Source organism: Pinus tabuliformis, chromosome 7, assembly GCF_031772625.1.
Source record: "Pinus tabuliformis cultivar Carrire ecotype Pingquan chromosome 7, CPIR1, whole genome shotgun sequence".
NCBI lineage: Eukaryota > Viridiplantae > Streptophyta > Pinopsida > Pinales > Pinaceae > Pinus > Pinus tabuliformis.
The window spans coordinates 1289243268-1289266543 of record NC_142293.1 but is presented as its reverse complement, the minus strand read 5'-3'; positions in this window follow the sequence as shown (position 1 = coordinate 1289266543).

The following is a 23276-nucleotide window of genomic DNA, read 5'->3' as shown; positions in this document are numbered from 1 at the left end:
GAAAGCATTTACCCCTTCTTTTATAGGAATGACATGTTGGATAATATGAGTGTCATATGTATTTAAATAATCATATGTCCATGTAAACGCATCACGATACGATTTGAATAGGTGGATAAATGCATTTCGTTCCTATAAAGAACAAAATGTACTGAAGTTTACATGCTTTGGATACTCTTGGCTCCCAAGATTGACTTGTTCCGATGATCTAAGTCGTCATGCTAGTTGGTCCTCGAAATAATTTTTTCAAGTCATATAAATTCTCGAGGGACACCACACCCTTAAGCATAGTGTTGCCTTTCATTGCATTAGATACGTCCTACAAAGCCATATCATGCTCATCCTCATCTATGGAAGCATCTTTGAATACATCTACATTATCCATGTAGTGCATCATATGTTGGTTGTCATTGAAAACACGTAATTTAGTGACGTTGTTAGGCATAGATGGTTTATATACAATTTCAATAAAAAAACAACTTTTCAATGGAGACATCCTAGCAGCCACATTTGGTAATGCATCTACTGTGGAATTTTTTAGTCTAGGAACATAAATACTATTGAAATATTTAAAATTATTAATTAAATGCCATATCTCTTGCTAGTAGTTTTCAAGATGTGGTGAGACACGGCGGATAGTATCTCATACCTGATGGGTGACCACCTCTAAATCACTGATTACCTTTAGAATTTCCACCTTCAAATCAATGGAATTTTTCAATCCAAGGGTGAGTGCTTCATCTTTGGCAGTATTATTGGTACACTCAAACTCCAGATGGCATGAAAGGATATGCCTCTTATTGCATGGGTTTGTAAAATCTCAACCAGCTCCAAAATCATCCTGCACCTTTGATCCATCAAAATATAAAGTCCAAATATCATGAGCAGCTAAGATACCTCCTATACTACTATTATTATTATAAGGTACTTCTATATTATATGTTTTGCACCAGCTGGAGAACAAGGTAGGTTCTTTAACTGTGTATCTAGTGGAACGGGTGATGGTTGTGCCTGATAACACCTGAGGTTAGTTTCAAGGTAACAATTCCCAAAGATTAGATCAGCGAAAGCAACAAGATTGATGTGGCCCTCAAGTGGTGTCACGGTGTGCTTTAGAGATGGCCCACTTTCCACTCTAATCTAGTTATTCCTACTGTTACGGGTCATTTTTTCACATCCGCTCAAAAGGCCTGAAAACTTGAATCAATCAACATCCTTGACGCCTTGTCATTATCCCTTTACAATGTCTTAAACATCACCTATCCAAAAAGTCTGATTTTACGAGACAATCAGCTTAAAATTCATGCTTTTAGCCCAAGTGTATCCTGCATAATTGACGACATGTGTTGGGTGAAAGTTTCATACCTAATCATTGGCACTGATCAATGCATGTTTATCCCTTCTACAGGTGCGGTGATTCTAGAAATTAAGGAAGATTAAAAAATATTTTTGAATCTTCTTCTTCTAGAAGATTCTAAGGTGGATTTATCCATTTACCATGGATAGAGATCTTGAATTCATATATGATCCTATCTTGGATAGCTCATCTCTTATCCCTTGAGCTTATCCTCCCTCATATGTGGATCTCAAGCCTAGATTGGTAAATCCTAAACTACCACTTTCACCCTATATATTTATTGTCTCCCATAGAGTCTAGGTTGGCTTTTGGATACTGCTAATGCCCTCATGATGCTACTTTGAGCTAAAGGAATCATCATCCATTTGCATTAGGTTTGAGTGTTAATATTCTCTTTGTGGCATGGAATGACAAGCCAGGTGGGGAGACACATCTACAAAGTCATGTTCTATATATGGTTGTAACTTTCTCCTTTATTTATTAATACAAAAAGCATCATGTTTCCATATACTTTTGTTATTCTTATGCTCTTGTATTTCAATGCCATGTTGACTCATTGAATAGAGATATTGGATTATACTATGTGGGTATTGTAGTTCCTTTACTTGTTTTAGTTATTGTTGTAGGTTCCATTTATAGCACATGCAGCTAGGATTGGAGCTTACAATCAAAGTGTAGAGAAGGAATCGCTACGAATTCCATGTGGGTTTCTTTTCCGTATTCCAATCTCTCTAAGGAAAAAATTCATTATTTTTGTCCTATGTTGTTCTAGATCATACCACTAGATCTAGGGAATTGATTCTTTTCCACAAAAGTGAAAATTCCATATAACACTTGCCCTTATAGGGAGGCCATAAATGTGACCAGTCTGTCGCAAAGTACCCTTGTAATTTTCTAGACTGGTCTCTACTAAGGAGTACCACATAGGCTTCTAGAATGTCCACAATTAAAATATTTATACATTGATGAAATCCATCATCCTTTGATAATCTAATAAGCATGTTCTTACTTGATCTAATAACTTGGACAAGAGATCTATCTAACTGAATAATTTGTGCATTAGTTTTGTCCCATTTAGCATTTATTTTATTTGAAATAGATAATGAAATTACATTTACAGATGCACCAAAGTCAACTAAACAATTATGGAAATTATAATTAAAAATTTCAAACATTCATAAAAATGGAGGGTAGAGAGAGTTAGCTTCTACTGTTACATCTTTTAGTACATATTCAAGGGGACCATAAGACTTACTAGACACTTTTTGAGAGGAATAAGGTGTATCAGTTGTCGAAGGTTGTGAAAAGGTTTAGATAATAAGTTCACACTAGCTTTCAATCTTTTTGAGCTCATAGATAGATATGTTGGCTCGTGTTTTCTTCATATCTTCCACTATGTTATAATCAATCGTTTCACCTTGAGTAGGCAATGTTGAAGTTTTTGGAGGAGTAGCTTTATTAGACACCTCTGAAGTGGTGGACGTACTTATGTTATTGGAGGAAGTTCTCTTGGAATTAGTTGTGTTTCCAGACTTTCTTTGTGCATTCTGAGCAGCATTAATCGGTGGTGAAATCCTTCTTAACAACTTCTCTTTTGATTTCTATCTTGTCAACTCTTGTTCAAATATGGGCCCTTTACTTCTTAAATTATATCGACTATATTTATTTTGAGGAGGGAGCTCACTTTGTAGTGGATCTTCAACATTTTTATTTTTATTGTTGTAGATACAATGAACTACATTCACTGTGTGTCCAATACCTTTGTTTTCTTCAACCATTGCAACCTTTTCTGTTTCTTCTGTCTCTTTTTCTTGCTAAAACTGTGAGTGTTAATTGCGTTTGAGTGACATCTCTTTTGATCTTTGGAATTTTCACCAAATTTCAATTTGAGTTCTCTATTAATGAAATCTTAGATCACATTTTATTTCATTGGATTGCGTAGTTTTTGTGAAATTTCCTTTACTTACACTTGAATGGTGCTTTTATTGCTTTAGTGAAAGAAGGCACTATTGATCATAAGTAGTATTTTTATATTGTTCTTTTTTTGATTTTAGATCATCTTGTGTTTTTTTTGAAGAATTCTCTTGCATAGATTACATTTTCATAGTTATAATTATCATTTTCATAAAAGGAAAGGAATTGTTCATAGATTACATTGCATGGTTTGACATATTTTAGGTCTTTGAAGATCTAGTTAAGAAGCTCTTCTTTTCTGCATTTTTTTTGTTGCATTATTATTTGAATCTCTTCCTTCTCATAGATAGATCTTCATTGAATATAAAGAGTTCTCTTGATCATGATAGTTGCCTTATAGGTGAGTTCAAGTGTACTTGTATCATGAGCCTTGAAATTAAAACATAATCAAAGATCAACTTCTAAAATTTATTCAATCAATATAAGGAGCATTTGGAACATTAATGACACACATAGAGGTATAGGCTAGAGACATGTTCTAACATCATTAAACGTATGAGTTTCTATTTCTTTTATGTGTTACATTTTTGGGGTAGTAGGTATTCCACGTACATAAGTATATTGGATCATTCTCCACGTACCTTTGGATATATTGGATGGCGCTCCATGTATGAAAATTATATCAAAATAATTCCTATTGTAGGATGAATTAGACAACACTACCATGAACTGCACTTCCACATACCTCTAGGTATATTTTGGAAGTCCCCATTCAGTTTCTTTCTTGCCATAGGTAACCGAGATGACCGCCTTGTTATCTGTGGTACATTGAATACAACATTCGGGGAGACTGCCTACATGTACTGGAAATGGTATTTCACAGTTCACAATGACTTGGTAATCCTTATCTACCTAGTTACCCATTTATTTTATTTTGTGTCTTTAATTTATTAAATCAATTAATTAACCATGTAACAACTCCTTATTGGATCTTAGGTTGATACTAATGGTGATAGTTTCTGAGTCTACCAGTCAAGGATACCCCTCTAAAAGGAATCCTGGTCCTTCTCCTTCTTTTGGAAATGTTGGTGCTCCTTATATGGAAATGGTGTCCCTTCCCAGATTTACCATTAGTTTACCAGTTTGGTTGTTTTCGACCTCCTTGGTTCCTAATGTGAAAACTTCTTCTCAACCAAGTAGTCCTTTATCTAGGTGGATATTGGTGGCCACCCACCAATTCCACTTGGACCCCCACCATTTCTTCTTTCAGTTTTTCATTTTCCTTAATTGTAGCACATTTTACTATTTTTAGTAGTTTTTCAGGTCTTAAACTTTCGGAGTTGTTTTGAGGCCCTAAATGACGTTTTTTTTGGAAATCTACCAACAATGATTTTTTTCTAAAATCATCTTTTCCATCCTAGTCCTCGGAGAGATCTTTCCAACGGGCTATCATGCACATCAAACAGAGATAATATGACCAAGTCGCGACCCCGGGAAGTTGGCTATCTAACTCACCCCAATGGGGCCCATAAACTCTTGGTGTTACATCTCCTCGAGTTAGGGTTTTGGTTGTTTAGGGTTTGGTCTTATTGTTTAATAATAAAAAGGCCCTTGAGCCTCATTGTAAGGCAATTCAGAGGCATGTAGCCGCCACTTCTCTTCTCAGAGATAAGCTATCATTGCCCTAGTTGGTTTATTTCCATTCTTGTTTGTAAGCATATTTCAGTATTTTACATTAATGAAATGAAGTATTATTTCCACTACATATTTGTGTTTATGGTTATCTCTGTAATTTTTTGCATTCCTATTTAAACCTGGATCAATGGTATTAGTGTGGTCTGCTTTTTTTCTCTATTTTTCTTTGCATGTCCCTAACGAGGTCGGGATATAAAGAGTTAGGGCTTGAACTGGTCGAACCTTTGCAAGACCAGCCTCACAAATCCCGACGGCCTCCCATGGCGGATGAAAAGAAAGATGAGGAGGCAGGAGATCCTATCAAAATCTTTCTCAAAGAAGCCCTCAAGAGACAAAGGAACGCGATGATGGACAGCTTTACCTAGATCCTTCAGTGGCTTTCCAAGGGCGACGCATCAGCTTCCAACAACTACCATGGAAATGCCACACGCTTAAGGTACAAGTTAATTTTGAAATCCCCATATTCGAGGGTCAGATAGATGCAAATGCCATCAATAAATGGTTAAATCAGCTAGAGGGTTATTTTTCTGTTCATGATTTTTCCAGTCGGGAAAAGATTATTTTCGCTCTTCTCAAAGTTGCCCCCCACATCAAGGATTGGTGGGAAACCTACTGTGAGCAAAAGGATGAAATTACGAGCTCACTATTTTCAGTTGCACCCACTTGGAATTCATTCCGGGATGCCATCAAGGAGCAGTACTACCTTATCGGAAGCTATGAGGATTAACACATGCAGCAAGGAAGGGACCAAGATGTGTCGGAGTTTACCAATATTTTCCATACCCTTCACACAAAGTTGGGTATCAAGAATACAGAGCAACATTTGGTACTCAAATATCGTGGCTGCCTGCATAAGAACATCCAGGAAGAAATAGAATTCTTGAACATCTCCTCGCTCGACATGGCATACCGATATGTCGTTAAGGTCGAGCAAAAATTTAAACAGAAGAAGCGAGACTTTGGATCTCCGAATCCAAAGAAAGGGAAAGGTGCCCCCAAACCACAGAAAAAGGACAAAGCCAAGGCAGGGCGGCCTAAGACAACCTGCAAAAGCTACAAGCAAATAACAACACCGCAAAGCCAAAAAAGGACACGGGAAAGTGGTGTGAGTTCCATAAGAGCTCCACTCACAACACAAGTGAGTGTTGGGCCAAGCAGTCACTTGTGGCTGAGCTAAAGGTTTCAAAATCAGATGCATGTTCCGACTCTGAGTCAGAACCCAATAAGGGGAATGACAAAGGGAAGAAAATTATTGATGCGGAGCCCAACACCACTGTTGCCACCACAAAGATCCAGAACGAGGAACCCGAAGATCCAAAGGAGGAGGAGCGTCTCTTCCACTCCTAGATGTGGGTGAAGGGCTCCCCGCTACAATTCATTATTGACAGTGGGAACCAAAATAACCTCATTTCAACAGAGTTCGTGAAGCAACTGGGCTTACCGACCACAACACATCCACAACCGTACACCATCGGGTGGCTTCACCAAGGAACATATCTTCGCATGAGCCAGTAGTGTCGCCTTCCATACAACATCAAGCCCTTCATAGATGAGGTATTGTGTGACATTTCTCCCCTTGAAGTTTGTGATGTATTATTAGGACAAACATACTTGTTGAAGTGACATATTGTGTATGAATCAAGGCCTCGTGCTGTTATTGTTACTTTGGGAAATAAGTTGTACAGGATACCAGAGGTAGCACCACCTACTGCCATCTCTTTGGTTACTGCAAAACAATGTAGTAAGCTCATTTCCAAAACTAGGAAATTTGTTTTCCTGATGATATGCCCTCAAGGAAAGAAGAAGATAGTGGCCATAGCCTCCATACAGGGCCCCTCTGCACGACAACTACAGATGGATAAGGTCGTGGAGGAGTACGAGGACATCTTCACCTCCCCCGTATGGGTTCCTCTGCACTGTCAGGTCAAGCACTCCATCGATCTGATCCTAGGTGTGCCGCTGCCTAATGGACCAATCTATCGGTGCTTCGTTCTGGAGAATGATGAAATCAGGAGGTAGATTTAGGAGCTGTTGCAAAAATGTCACATCCGTCTGAGTTCATCACCCTGTGGGAGCCCGATCGTGTTGGTACAAAAGCAGGATGGGACTTGGAGACTCTATATTGACTATCGAGCGAAGAACAAGATCACTGTCCGTAATAGGTACCCGATCCCACAGATTGATGACCTCCTGGACCAACTGAAGGGGGAAAAATATTTCAGCAAGATCTATTTGAAGTCAGTATATCACCAGGTACCAATCAAACCCTCCGATGTGTGGAAGATTGCCTTCAAAGCCAAGGAGGGCCTTTTCAAATGATTGGTTATGCCTTTCGGATTGACGAATGTTCCTAAAACCTTCATGAGGCTAATGGATGACATATTGCAGCCATTCACCAACTCATTTGTAGTGGTATACTTGGATGACATCCTGATCTTTAGCCATAGTTGGGAAGAGCACCTCCACCACGTCCAGCAGGTTCTCCAAACACTGCGGCAACACAAGTTATGTGCCAATTTGGAGAAATGCACCTTGTGCATGACCCAAGTCCAGTATCTAGGATACATTATAGATGAACAGCGGGTGCATGTGGATCCAACCAAGATCCAAGTCATTCAGAATTGGCCATCTCCAACCACTCTGACAGAGCTTCGCAGCTTTCTAGGTCTTGCCAACTTCTACCACAAGTTCGTGTTGGGATTTTCTCATATCACTTGGCCCTTGAGTGAAGTCACCAAGGGAGGAGTGAAATCAAAATTCTTTTGGTCTGAATCTCAATAGAAGGCATTCACAGAGTTGAAAGATCGCCTTTGCTTGGCACCAGTTCTTGCATTACTAGACTTGCAACAACCATTTGAGGTCGAGATAGATTCCTCTGACTATGCTATTGGGGCAGTCCTTACTCAACACGGGCATCCAGTGGCATATCATAGTGAGAGACTTTTAGACACAATCCGGAGGTATCCCACTTATGACAAAGAGATGTATTCCATTGTGTAGGTCTATCGACAATGGAAGCATAACATTTTGGGGAAGGAAACGATCATCCTCACAAACCACCGACCCCTGCAGTTCATACAGACCTAAGGGAAATTGCAGAATGATCGCCATCAGAAGTGGTCCACATACCTGCAACAATTCCATTTGAATATCAAGTATAAGAAGGGAAACACCAATAATGTTGCAAATTTCCTCAGTCGACCACCGATCATAGCGTTAACCACCGTGCTCAACTCTTGCGGGCACGAGACTTCTAATTGGCCACTTCTCTACAAAAGCGAGCCAGAATTCGGCCACACATACCAGACACCCTTGGAGGGTCAGCATGCTCCAAATTTTCACCTCTAGGATGCCCTGTTATGCCACCTAGGTCACCTTTTTGTTCCTTCAAGCGAGCGTGCCAAGATGATTTGGGAATCACACCATAGTCGGGATGTTGGGCATTTCGAGGTCGAGAAAATGCTGGCAGTATTGCAGAAGTATTTATATTGGTTGAATCTTCGATAGGATGTCGAGAAGTACATCAGATCGTGCACTACCTACACCATTGCCAAACTAACCATAAAGAAGCAAGGCCTCGATACCCCGCTGCCTACCCCTAGTCGACCTTGTGAATCCATCTCCATGGATTACATGTCAGGCCTTCCTTCCACTAATCATGGACATGACTATGTTTTTGTGGTCATTGACAGGTTCTCGAAGATGGCCAAATGTTATGGCGATCTGCAAGAAGTATATCATAGCAAAAGCCACTGCTAAACTCTTCTTCGAATGAGTGCGGGTACACTTTGGGATCCCATAGTCTATCAACTCAGATCGGGATAGCAAGTTCCTCAGTACATTTTGGTCCAGTCTCTGGTCGATGCTGGACACCAAACTCACTAAGTCCATTGCCTTCCATCCTCAAACTGATGTCCATACAGAGGTTGTCAACAGGATGATCGTACACATTATACGCATGTACAACGCAAAGAATCCACACACATGGGACGAGAGCCTCCCCTATGTTCAGCACAACTACAACCGAGTTCTCCATAGCTCAACTGACCACAACCCTTTTCGGGTGGGCTTTGGATTCCAACCACTATGTCCCATTGATGTGGCCATGCCATATGCAGCTACTCACATAGATTCGGCTCATGTCCAGTGCGAAACAGATAAGGAAAACAACTTCATTGAGCACATCCAACATATTCACCAGCAGGTCCATGAAATTATAGAGAAATCAAATGCCAAGTACAAGTAGCGACGTGATCAACATCAGGTGCCACACAAGTTTCAGCTGGGCGACAAAGTTTGGTTGCATTTGCAAAAGGAATGCCTTACCGGAGCCTATCGGAAACTCAGACCACTTCGATATGGTACTTACACCATTACCAAGGCTATGGGAGACAATGCATTTGAGCTCAGCATTCCCCCATTCCTTGGCCTACACCCAGTGTTCAATGTGGACCGCCTTCGGCCATACTTTCCACCATTACTAGACACATCTGACATTGCAAAACAACTCACACCCACAAAGTTAAATCCAGATTACATGGAACAAGCTGAAACTGAATGGATCATGGACACACAAATCAAGCACACTCGCTAGCATAATATCCAACTGTATCGAGTTGTCAAAGCAGGCTAACTCCTTCACCAGGGCAAGTGACTCACCAGGGACCAAGTTCAGTAGAAGTTCCCTCATCTCATGGAGGAACTCAATGCAATGGGGACCATTGCTTCCTAAGTGGGGAGGAATGATCCAGGTGGATATTGGTGGCCACCCACCAATTCCACTTAGACCCCCATTTCTTCTTTCAGTTTCCTTAATTGTAGCACAGTTTACTATTTTTATAATTTTTTCAGGTCCTAAACTTCCAGAGCCATTTTGAGGCCCTAAACAACGTTTTTTTGGGAAATCTACCACAAATGATTTTCTTTCCAAAATCATCTTTTCCATTGTAGTCCTTAGATAGATCTTTCCAACAGGCTATCATGCGCTTCAAACGGAGATAATATGACCAAGTCGCGACCCCTGGAAGTTGGTTATCCAACTCAACCCAACAGGGCCCATAAACTCTTGGTGTTACATCTCCTCGGGTTAGGGTTTTTTTTTTTTAGGGTTTGCTCTTATTGTTCAATAATAAAAAGGCCCTTAAGCCTCATTGTAAGGTAGAGGCATGTAGCCGCCACATCTCTTCTCAAAGATAAGCTACCATCGCCCTAGCTGATTTATTTCCATTCTTGTTTGTAAGCATATTTCAGTATTTTACATTAATGAAATGAAGTATTATTTCCACTGCATCTCTATGTTTATGGTTATCTCTATAACTTGTTGTGCTCCTATTTAAATATGGATCAACCTCAAGTTGATCCTAGAATTGACCCTTTGCCTTCTTTTCTTGTTTGGTATTCTTCCTCTTCGTCTAGTGAAAACCTCATAGTTAATAACCAAGTGGACAAGAAGAAGAAGAAAAGGAAGATTAAGAAAAATAAAAATAAGCAAAGGGGAAACCAAGAAATCATTGCTACCAATGCAACTGATGTTGATAAAAACTCCAAAAAGAACCCTAAAGTGAAATTCCCTTGCAATCTTTGTAAGGGTAACCTCCTTCTTAGAGATTTCTCTAGTATTCCAAAGGTATTAGGAGTGTGGTCCATAAGATCTTGTCATCACCCCTTGTCATGAGCCTCTGGAGATCATGCTAATGATAAATCATCAACTTGTGATAGTAAGGTCCATGGGAAGAAGGGGAAAGTCAAGTTTCTTTGTAATTTATGTGAAGGTAATAATCCTATTCACCTTTGTCCTTATATGGATGAATCCACAAAAGTGTTCAAAAACCTTGCAGCTTCTCAACCTCAATTTCTGGCTGGTTATCAGAAGCTTTCTCCCAATCCTCCACTAGTTGATGAAGTGAATGATCAAACTCCATCTTCAGTCAATCCCATCTTCTCTGAACATGGCTCCTATGAGTTGTTATCCAACCAACCATTGGTTGAGAAAGTGGATAACTCAAATCCATATTCAGTCAATCCCACTCTATCTGAATGTGAATCTCATAAGTTCATTCCCAACTAACCATTGGTTGAGAAAGTGATTGACCTGATTCCACCTTCAGTAGAGAGTGATGCACATACTACTCAAGTTCTTCTAGTTTCTTCAGATTGTACCAAACAAGGGGAAATTTCTCCCATTCCTACGGGCCCCCCTCCAAGTAATCTAGTTGTTTCCTTTGATTGGAATCATTTGATAGGACCTCATCTCCCTTCTTGCCTACCCTTCCAAATCATAGTGGAAGTTTGTAATAGGAAAATACCTCACATTGCTGTTTATGAGGCAGCTTTTGTTAGCATTCTATCCTTGGTTTCTTGGAAAGCTTTGGGTTCCCCTCTGTTTGTGTCCACCACTTTGAATTTCTTTGTTTTTTTCAAAAGAACTAGTAAAACCTTAGGGATCCCTCCTCAGTTTATTGCTAACTTGGGAGGAAAATTTATATTTACTGATGTTATGGTCGTCATGGGACCCTTGGAATTCAATTTTCTCCTAGGGTGAGACTATGTTTATGTTATGAATGTTTTTGGTTCCACACTCTTTTAAGTGTTTTGCTTCTCGCATGATGGAAGGATTGTGACTATCGATCAGCTTTCATTTGTTTGTATTGATTTGACTACCAATCATCCTACTTCCCTAAGCATTCTGAATATGCAAATGGTATCTTCCTAGCCACAGGTCGATTATCTGGAAACCTATCCCATGCCCTTACTTACTATTGAATACTAATCCTCTCATTTTTTCCTCAACTCCTTTTGACCTAGATCTAATAGGTGATATGGTGAATCATTTACTGGGGAAATTGGAGCTTTATCTTTCCATCGGATCCCTTGATTCCTTCCAAATAATTATTCTTCCGCCTGATAAGAACCTCTTGGAAGCCATGTTCTTTTGGAGGTCATAATCCGATCTATGAGCATAGTTCCTTTTATTTTTTCAAGCTTGTTAAAAATGAAACAAGGTCCCTTGAACATGTTTATTTTCCTGTGTCAATCTTGTTAAAAAATAAAATAGATTTCCCTCCAATTTGAGTCTTTGATTAGATCGCGTAAATGTCAAGTTGATTCTTTCACTTGATCTTCTAAATGAAACTTCATTCCATCCACCTATTAGTGACCAGTAGTCTACATAGGTGAATGAAACAAATCTTGGGAGGCATGTCCTTAGAATTAAGTCATTATGCTGGGGGCATGAAAACCAATTCAAGGCATAGTTTTTTCTTCATTTCAAGCTTGTGTAAAAAGGAAACCCCTCTTAAGAGTAGTTTTTCCTTGTTTCAAGCTTCTGTAAAAAATGAAACTAATTTCAAACATGTTTTCCCATGTTTCAAGCTTGTGTAAAAAATGAAACCATTCTCATCCTACAATTAGTGATTACCATTTTTATCAGACTGTTTTTTCTAGATGAGCCTTGGTTTTCTCATTCCATTGTCACCATCTTCTTGGTTGATCATTCTCTTTCACTTGTTTTTTTACCCTTTCCATAGGAACAAATGAGATGAGTGGTCTTACTAGCTAGCATCTTGACCTTTTCATGTTTTGAGAAGTTTCATCATGACTAGAACCATTTGCTACCCTATATACCACTCGTTCCTCTAGGAGGAGTCCTCTTCCATCCTTTGCAGACTCCCTAAACATGAAAATATTGTTGAGCACTTGTCTTTTCAAGCTCATTAAAGTAAATGAAAAGATGTATGCCCAGTATAAATTTAACCCTTTTCCAGAATAGGATAGACTATTTACAAAAAAAGAATACTTTAGTCCAATATGGATAAAAAGTTCTCCAGAGTATCATTTTATGCCTTTTCAGACTCAAGAGACTAAATGTAAAAAAAGGAACCTTTGGAGTTTTCTTTTTTGCCTCTTTTTCAAACTCTATAAACATAAAAAATAAATTGAGTTACACCTTTGTTAGACTCGTAAAATCATCAAACAAATATGCACTCGTTGAGCATGATGAGACCAAACCACTCCTTTTGAGGGTTCGTTAAAAATACTCAAAAGGATTCATCTAAAGGATGAACTTATAGATCAATCATATGTTATCCTCCTCAAGCTTGTCAAAAATAAAGAGGTACTAACCAGAAATGGTTGGGGAAATTGGGAAAATGGGGTACTTAACCTATTAATGGCAGTGAGTTTCTCTTGAACATGACACTCTTTCACTTCATCTTTGTGACTGTTGGGTTGGGAAATATGCTTGCCTCTTTGGTTAATCATAACACATAAAAATCCTCCATAATCGATATTGGTTCAATGCTTCCAACTCCATAAAGTGCCACTGATATCTTCAAGAGAATTCCTTCAGTTAACATGTGCTATAATACCATAACAATTCATTTGTGTCTTCGCTTCCTCAACCAGCTTGACATCAGCATCATTATGTCTCAAATATTGATACATTTTTCGTGTCATTGATGAGAGATACATGAATTCCCTCTTGTGACGGGTCACTTCCTTACAACATCAGCTCATTATCCAGGAAGTTGACTTATAAAATCCTTTTGGTACCTTGGATATTGCATGCCTCAATGGTAATTTTCCTCTCTCTCGATAGGTCCACATCATTGGCCTTCGACCGGAATACTTTGTTTGGTGTTTGATTTCAACTCATTCATTCACACCACATAGATTGTACTATGGTACCTTGAGAGCCGTTATCATTATCGATGGTTTCTCTTGCATCTGTTAATGGTTACATCAGTGGCCAATAATTAGATGGTCTCTACCATGTTCATTTCCAGCTCATTGATTTGTATGGTTAGACATGTATTATTGAGTGAACGAGGTAGAAGACCCCAGATCTAGTTCCATCCATTCTGGCTATGATTTCAGTATTCATATGAGATTACAAAGTATGATGACTATGGCTATCAAGACAGTCATCTATAAGGAAAATTTTAGGGGCTAATATTCGCATGTGGGCTAAATTTACATTCTTTTTCTGAAAAAAAAAAGATTCACCAATTTTCATTTTTTCTAAAATGATTTGCTCAAATTTTATAATACACCATTATTTTACCTTAAAAATCACCAAAAAATTATGTTGACTAATATAAAATCATTGGAAATCTAAATATTTGTATAAAAGTATCACCAAAATTTTACATTTTCATGTTAGGGACTAGTAAGATTTTCCAAGGTTTCTAAACTTTAAGAAAAAATTCCATCCTTAAAATTTTCCCTGGTCATCGAAGCATGGGTCCATATTATGTCATCAGTGGACAAGACTATTTTATCATTGTACATGTAATATGGCTTATATGTTGAGTATGGGTCTTCCTCCCTCAGCAATGACATCATGGTATACGTATAACATATAATGATCTTGACCGATTTGTTCTTGATGCAAACTTGTCACAAGGTAAAGCACTTCATTCCTCAACAATTACTAATGAATTTGTACTTTAAGGGGCAATTTGTTACATGTCATTTTTTCACATCCACTCAAAAGGCCTAAAAACCCAAATTAATCAACATCATTGACACCTTATCATTATGCCTTTGTAAATTCCCAAACATCACCTCTCGAAGTCTGAGTTTCCGGGACAATCATATTTTTAGCCCCATTGCACCCTACATAACTAACCACTTGTGTTGGGTGAAAGTTGCATACCTGAGCACTGGCACTGATCTGTGCATGTTGCTCCCTTCTGCAAGTGTACCGATTCTAGAAATTTGGAACAAATAAAAATTATTTTTGAATCTTCTTCTTCCAGAAGCTCCTAAGGTGGTTTTAACCATTTACCATGGTTAGAGATCTTGAATTCCTATATGATCCTATCTTTGATACCTAATCTCTTATCCATTGATCTTATCCTCCCTCATATGTGGATCTCAAGCCTATATTGGTAAATCCTAAACTACCACTTTCACCTTATATATTGACTACCTCCTATAGAGCATGGATTGGCTTTTGGAGATTGATAGTGCCCTCATGTTGTTGCTTTGAGCTTAAGGAATCATCATCCATTTGCATTAGGGTTGAGTGTGAAGGTTTTATTTATGGCAAGGAAGGACAATTCAAGTCGGGAGGTACATATATAAATTCAGCTTCTATATATGGTTGTAGCTCTCTCCTTTATTTATTAGTACAAAAAGGATCCTATTTTCCTATACTTGTGTTATGCTTATGCTCTTATATTTCATCGCCATTTTGACTTATTGAATAGAGATATTGGATTATGTTATGTGGATATTTTATTTCCTTTACTTGTTTTAGTTATTGTTGCAAGTTCCATTTATAGTGTGTGGAGATAGGATTGGAGCTTACAAGCAAAGCGGAGAGAAGGTCGTGCTATGAATTCCAGGTAGGCTCTTTTTTCGTATTCCAATCTCTCTTAGGAAAACATTGATTCTTTTTGTCTTTTGTTGTTCTATATTACACCAATATATCTAGGGAATTCATTTTTATCCGCAGAGGTGAAAAATACATATAACACTTACCCTTATAGGGAAGCCATAAATTTGACCAGTCTGTTGCAAAGTACTCTTGCAATTTGCTAAACCAATCTCTAGTAAGGAGTACCCCATAGGCTTCTAGAATGTCCAAAATTAAAATATTTATACATTGATGAACTCGATCATCTTTTGATAATCTAATAAGCACATTATTAATTTCACCAATAGCTTAGACAAGGGATCTGTCTAGATGAATAATTTTTGCATCGAATTTTTCCCATTTATCATTTATTTTGTTTGCAACAGATAATGGAATTACATTTCGAGATGCACCAGAGTTGACTAAATGATTATGAAGATTATAATTAAAAATTTCTGTTGAAAATGCAACAAGATGATGGAGCTTAGTGGAAAGGAGTCGCCTTCACTAAGTGGGCCCGAAGGCTATTTTTGGCGTAAAGTCTATTTTTAGACTATGTCTATTTTTAGACTATGTCTATTTTTAGACATATGGATCATGGTATATGAGTTGCAGGATGCTATTTGTGGATGATTGGTCATGTTGGTAAAAATAGATGGACTTCTATTTTTAGACATATGGGCGGTTTCTATTTTTAGACTTCCAGGCTAAAAATAGAACAATCGAATATTATTAGCTCATAATAATATTTGGACTATAAACATTATCTTATCCTCTTGGAGCACTTCAGTTTGAGCTACAGATGTGGCACATGCAGCTGTCAAAAGGAAATATGCTTTATTGTGGGTCAGTTGAGCTATTGCATGCAGGACTTCAGTTAGAACTCATGTGGTTGAGTTTTGGTGGAGTTGATTGTGGAGTTGATGGAGTTGTGTTCAGTTTGACTTGGTTGAACTAGTTGTATTTTAGTCTAACTACAGAATACACTAGTGATGAGTGATGTGAATTAATTGTTAATTAATTCACTAATTATTAACTCATAAAGCAACTAAATAATACATCAGTTAACTCAGTGCATGTACAGTTCAGTGGAGACAGGTGTTAGAGGTTGAGATTGCTATCAATTGTGACTATAGTTGTGCATGAGATCTTGCACAATCAGTGGGATTGAGTATTGCCGATGAGGATTGTGTGGTTTAGCCAAGGAAATACGAGTTTTCTTCAACCATTCATCATTATTCTCTTGCAGGATTGCACAGTGGAGGCAGGCAGACAATGGAGGAGATTTGAACCTGTAATTGATTCAGATCTGAGCTAGTTTTGTGTGTAACAGGTGGAGATAGTACTGAGTACTTGTGAGGAGTATTGTACTATGTATTGTTACATGTTCTCAATCATTATAATATACAGATAGTGTGGGGTTTTCAGCTGTATGTTTTCCCTGGGTTACATACTGTGTTAATGTGCGCATGCGATTGATGTTTTCATTGTTTTTAATGCTGCTAAATTGATGATCAACATAGAGGAGGTTATGTATTATGCATGTATTCCTCAATAGTGTATAATCGGGATAATATCTGTGAATAAGTGTCATATTATTCAAAATTTCTACAATTTCAAATATTAATAAAAATGGAGGGCAAAGAGTGTTAGCTTCTAATGTTATAGGATTTTGTATAGATTCAAGGGGACCAGAAGGCTTACCAGACACCTTTTAAGAGGAAGAAGGTGTATCACCTGTTGAAGTTTGTAAAATGGCCTGGATAACGAGTTCACATTGGCCTGTGACATTTGCAAGTTCATAAATAGAAATGTTGGTTTATGTTTCCTTCATATATTCTACTATGTTATAATCAAACATTTCACCTTGAACAGGGAATGTTGAAGTGTCTAAAGGAGTATATTTATTCGACACTTCCCGAGTTGGTGGACCTACTTTTGTTGCTGGAGGAAGTGCTCTTGGAATTAGTTTCATTTCTAGACTTTCTCTATTCATTCTGAGTAGGACTGATCGGTGGTGAAATCCTTCTTAACAACTACTCCTTTAATTTATGTTTGGTCAACTCATGTTCAAAGATGGGCCCTTTACTCCTTAAATTATATCGACCATCTTGCTTCTAAGGAGGGGGCTCACTTTGTGGTGGCTCTTCAACATTCTTCTTTTCAGGGTTGTAGATACAATGAAATGAAGTTACTGTGTGTCTAATAAATTTTTTTCTTCAACTGCTACAAGCTCTTTTGTTTCTTCTGTTTGTTCCTTCTACTTGTCTGCTAATAGAGAATCCATAATGTGTGTCACCAGAGTGTTCATGTTATGGTTCCACTGAGGGCATGTCTTTTCTTAATGATATTCCTAGTGGAAAGAGAAATAATTATCCATGTCGATACTTTCTATGTTCATCACAACATTCGAGCTTTGGGCATACTTGGCAGGTTGATTACTATTGTTATTACTATTCCTTCTAAAAGGGAAGGACTTGGGAGTCTTGTTTCTAGTATAAGTATCGCTTGACCTTTTCTTTAGTTTTGATATTTAATTTGTAAGTGTCTTTACCATCCTAGTCAAGCTTTCGATGTCTGATGATTCCTTTTATTTAGCCTTACTAGAATAATGTTGCGACTTCCTACTAGTTTCCTTGGAGCCTTTTGATTTTCTATCATCTGTAATAACTCCAATCACGAACAAGTCATTTTCAACGGAAATCACTTGCACAAATTTTAATGCCAATGTTTCCTTTGCAGCTCTTTTTACAAATTGGGAAATGTTGGTGGGAAAGGCAGTTGTGTAATAATCAATAATGTTTGAATTGTGTGATTGTTTGCTTGGGGGGAACTTGTTCAATATGTGATCGATCTTTTGATTAAAATATTTCACTTTCTCCTCTTCCCCCATCTTTATATTTATGAGTCACTTCAATAACATGGCGGGAGTCTTTCCATTAGCAAATTTCTCAAGAAACAACTTCTTAAACTCCCTCCAGGTGTGGATTGAATTGATAGGAAAACGATGGTACCATGTTGTTGCTCTACCTTCTAATGTATAAGGGAAAAGTATGCAAGCAACATCATCATACCTCACATCCAAAATTTGTAGATGCATGTAAAAATCATCGAGGTGATCTTCTTCCTTTGTCTTCTTATCTGGATAATGCTTTGGTAGAATATTTTCTAGATGTCTAGGTGTATTATGAAGATTGTCCATAAGATAAATAGAGCCTTGGCTCATCCAATCCAAATTTTGGTCGGCCATGTTCTCATCTTTTTGTTCCTCCTCCTTATCTAAATCTGAAGAGTCTTCTCCTTCACCGTCTAATATTTCAAAGATCTCATTAGAAAGAGAAACATCATCCTCTTATGCCTCGCTAAGAGGTGGAATATGATCCTCATGTATTGTATCATCCACAGATTCTTCCAACTCTTCAAGAGTGGAAAAGAACAAATATTCCACTGTAGAAACTAATATACCAGTACGAGTTGTTTCTTTCTTCTTTGGAAAATGTGGAATAGTATGCACTCCAAGAATTAATCTAATATCCTTTACATACCCATGGTTTATAGGTAAAAGTGCCTGAATTTTTTCATAGGCAACCTCGCATGTTAATTCTGGGCCAGGATAAGAAGATCCTCCTACTTTAGGAATAGGAGTCAGAGTGGTGCTAAGAATATCTCTGCCTCTTCTAGAAGAATAATGATTTGGGTGTGTAGAGTTATCCACTATAAAAAATTGACAACCCTCCTTCTAGCGCTACAATGTTTATAGTGTCGAATACTGCCAACATACAGGCAATCTCCCTGATATAAGTCCCAACTAGACCTCACACAGATTACTGTAGGATTCCCATTTGGAATATGGCCCAACTATCGTTTACTTAAATATATTCCTTGGCTTTAGTTTTCATCACGAGAGAGAAGCACAAATGTCATTTTGAATGAGAAATCTAGTCTTCCTTATGAATGTTTGATTGTAGATGTATCATGGTTCTCCTACTATGGAGGGGGTAAATAAATTGAGCCTCTAAGTTATAAGTAATAGTACTACCCTAATAGAGACACACATAAATTAGAAAGACACGTCTAACATCAAGCGAAGTAGTTCACAAGGATGTTATGATCGTTATAACATTACAACACAATGCCATAAAGAAGCACCGAAGTCACTAAAATAGTTCAATTACCCTAGTACAGATGAAAGAAAACATGAACCATAAACATTCAAAGAATAGTCTTAGAAATATTCACAATCCATGTGTGAAAATATGTTGGCCTGGAAGGCTTCGATATTAAGCAAAATTCCCAAGATACATAAATACAATGAACATCACTAGCTCCAACAGTGGAGCATTAGAGTCACTATTTTATCACCAAAAGTGTTAACTTTGTCTTGCTAATTCCTTGTGGGAGAAGCCAAGGTGAAAATTCCTTTACATGAGAAATGAGGATCTATTTATAACTTAAGGAATGATGTTTCACATCCTCATGACTCTTTACTTTCCAACTTCTAGTGACCTTTGGACTTCTACAACCGTTGAAATTCCAAATGACTTTTGGAATCACATATGACTTTTGGTATTAAATTTCCTTTGGAATTCCATGACTCTTTAGTTCATACATGAATCTTAGGCTTCCACTTATTTTTCTTTACAATGATTACAACAATACATCATGACTTCCACATCATCGTGCAATGAGAACATGACATGTCACTATCTTTGATGGCTATGACGAATAGTGACTAATGGAATGGAATTTCTCCAAAGGTGACATGGTTTCCACTTGTATATTTTCTCTTCATGCAACTCCAAGCATTGATGTCTTCACCTCCAAAGGGTCTTTTAATCGAATGGATTATTTAGGGTGCTTTGAACATCAAGATTCAAGAGTGTTCTCCATTCTTCTGATGCTTCTTTTTTTGTTCTCTTTGCTCGATCTTCCTCATGTGTGCTTTCCACAATGTTTTCGAAATACATGTATCTGCAATCACTCATAACAAGCAACTATCAGCGTGAAAAATCTCCTATTCTAACATAATTTATACATATTTTATGTTTGTGCCTTTTTAGTTCACTCAAAAGGGGTAAAATGATCTTCTTGACACATGAGCGCACTTTGAAAGGCTGAAGGGATGAGGAGGGAAGGCTTCAAGGATTCAATATGTTCTCATGCACTCAAGAGAGGGATACAGCCTAGGAAGAGTGTACGCCTCAATTCCAAAGGATGAAGGCGAAGGCTTTGGGCTTCCTTTGTGCACTATGCACTCAAGGGACAAATGTAGGGTCCAGGGTGCACTGCTAAAGATTTAAGGATGAAGGTTGTAGGTCTTTAGGGTGCGTTCATGCACTCAAGTGGCCCAGGAGGGCACATGGTGCAAGTATAAAGGCTGAAGGGAAGATATTCATGCCTTCAGAGTGCACTTAGGCACTCAAGGGATCTAGAGGGAACATGGCACATTGGGGAAAGTTGAAGGGTGAAGCTTACTTCCTTTAGGGTGCATTGGCTATGTTCTCAAGGATGACACACTTCTTCAAGTCGAAGGACTGCACTCAATGGAAGACTTAGTCTCTTGAAGTGCGTAGTTAGGAATGAGGAAGGGGAAAGACAATTGAGTGTTCTTTGCACTCTTGGAGGGAACATGGTATAATTCCGAACAATAAATGATTCCCCATCAAGGCTTCAGAGTGTGCTCATGCACTCTTGGCCTAAATGGGTTTGCTTTGAAGCTAAATATTATTATAAGTTTGAGATATAGGGAACGGGGCGAACATGATGAGTTTAGACATGAAACCATATGTGACACATACCAACTCATCAAGAAAACTTAGAAAAACTTGAAAAATGATAAATTTACCTCAAAATGCCACTTTGTACACATTCCCCAAGTACAACGAGTGAAGTGTGTGTAACTGTGACCAAAAGTGTCATTTTACAACAACAAAGATGATATGATCATGAAATTCACTTAAAGGTGTTATAATCAATGCTATGACACTTTTTACCATTCAAGGACACTTGAAAAACTTAGAATAACATTATACAACATTTATATATCAAAGAAACACTAGGTATGATAGTGATAGTAGGCTCCAAAATTTGAATGTAGTGAAACTTTTGAGGGTGTTGAGCAACAACTACACGTGAGTTACCATAAAACATGAGGTGATGTCATCTACAAATAAAAATCAATTATCCTTGTGTTCAAGGTGATGGAACTATGGATAATGAGAGCCCATCACTTCCAAAAATGATCAATGTGCATGGGTAGGCCTAGCCATATATAAACATTCAATTGTTGATGATGATGAAATATTACACACCGAAATCTATGAGATTTTCAAAAGAGAGAACAATAAACCAATATTGGGGTAAAAGAGCTCCTCCATCAAGGAGAAATTATGAATCAACAAATTAAATATAGATGTGACAGGTATCATAATGATGATAGGGGGAAGGCATCGTCACATCCACCCTTCTTAATACCTAGTGGGATGGAAGTAATGTGCTCCCCAAATTGTCCCACTTCAAACATTCCATCAAGGGGAGGAGAGCATTTTTGCACTAGCTCCATAAACTTTTGTTTTAGAAGAAAAAAATCAGAGAGAGTTCCAAGTGGAGAAAAATGTAGATTCTTGAGATTTTCATCCTTCATTGTTTAGAATGTTTGCAATCTTGTTACCAATTTGATATACATGTGAAGGGATGATCACCAGTATAGTGTGAAGGAGAATGTAACCACCCCTCCCACATTTACCTAGTTTCACCAACCTTCCAAGGTAAGCATGTGATGCACATTTACTACGGCATGACCCAGCCTCCAAGCTTCAATTAAGGAATTGGGGCCTACAACAACCACTGAATGATAACTCACCTCATCCCTCAAGGCTACCAGACACTTAGGGGCCAAGGAACCATCCCAGGTGACCAAATCCTAAGTTGGGGTTCCTTTTCACACAACTTAACCCCAAAATTCATGCATGACAAGGCCTCCACACAGATGAAGGCCTCCAACCGCACTCACAAGACTACCTGGGTATGGTTGTGACCCAAATTTTCTAGTTCAGAGAGTGTGGTCTTATTATATGAGCCACAATTTTAGGTCTGTTTCCAGACCACTGCCTGGGACTTCTCATAATCATAAGTGACATAAAAAGAAGGCTACACATTCAAACTCGAAGGAAAAACTTGACCTATACAACCTAGAATATAACATACATTTCGTCAAACACATGGCAAACATGTAAGCTGCAAGTCACGGATGCATATCTAGTCATAATAGTCTGAGATACGTCAAAGAATCACTAATAAGGCCCTATTCCCTCTCCACATAGTTACAACAACACTTATTAGTCCTTATATTCATCAATTGATCAATTGATAAACAATTCATGACAAGAGCCATAAATAATACACATCATATAACCAACATATAAGCAGCATAGAAACCATGGAAACTTAGCCATAATACACCAACATAATCACTACAAATTATCATAGATCAAAACAAGAAAATATCTCATATTAACATATGAAAATACCAACCAAGTCAAGCACTTTCACGTACCACCCGAACATAGATTGGGTTGAACCAAATCTCTCTTTCATCCAATCACCCCTGTGCCATATTCCAAGCATAAATGTGGGATCTCATGGAATAAACCAAAACAAACCAAACCAGGAATATAGGCCAAACCACTCGAACCCTCAACTAGTGATTCCACCTCACAGTAGGAAATCATTAACACCAACCATATCAGTCTCTATCCAAGTTGTTTAGAGCTCCAAAAAATAGTAACTCAACCAAAACATTCCAAGGCTCTAAAGCATTTGTCCAAACCAGCTCCAGGGACTAGTAAATCAACCCATCAAAGGCTCCAGATCATTTTTTCCAAACTAGGCTCCAGGACTAGTAACTCAACCCAAGTTGTTCCACGGATTCTAAAGCATTTGTTCCAACCC